This window comes from Etheostoma spectabile, chromosome 21 (genome assembly GCF_008692095.1).
Source record: "Etheostoma spectabile isolate EspeVRDwgs_2016 chromosome 21, UIUC_Espe_1.0, whole genome shotgun sequence".
NCBI classification, from domain to species: Eukaryota; Metazoa; Chordata; class Actinopteri; order Perciformes; family Percidae; genus Etheostoma; species Etheostoma spectabile.
In genome coordinates this window covers 14861704-14861986 of record NC_045753.1, presented here as the reverse complement: position 1 = coordinate 14861986, position 283 = coordinate 14861704, and the positions used below count along the sequence as shown (strand labels likewise).

At 38.2% G+C, this 283-nt stretch overlaps 1 protein-coding gene across 4 annotated transcripts in view; it reads left to right on the top strand.

The window, feature by feature from the left end:
- The window catches only part of mta3 (metastasis associated 1 family, member 3), a 31638-nt gene that overhangs the window by 5552 nt on the left and 25803 nt on the right, over positions 1–283 (top strand). The gene's annotated exons all lie outside the window — the stretch shown is intronic.

Here is a 283-nt window from a genome sequence, read left to right as displayed (position 1 = left end):
TAAATACACCTCAAAATCCACGGTGGATTACATCATGAGGCGCAAACTGAAGGTTTTGCCATGGCCTTCACAATCTCTTGACCTCCACATAATTGAAAATCTATGGATAGAGCTTAAAAGAGCAGTGCGTGACAGACAGCCAATAAATCTCAAAGAATTGGAAGACTTTTGTTAGGAAGAATGGGCAAAGATACCTCAAACAAGAAATGAAAGACTCTTGGCTGGCTACAGGAAGCATTTCCAGTGTAAATTTTGAAAGTGTAAATGATGGAAATAAAATCTA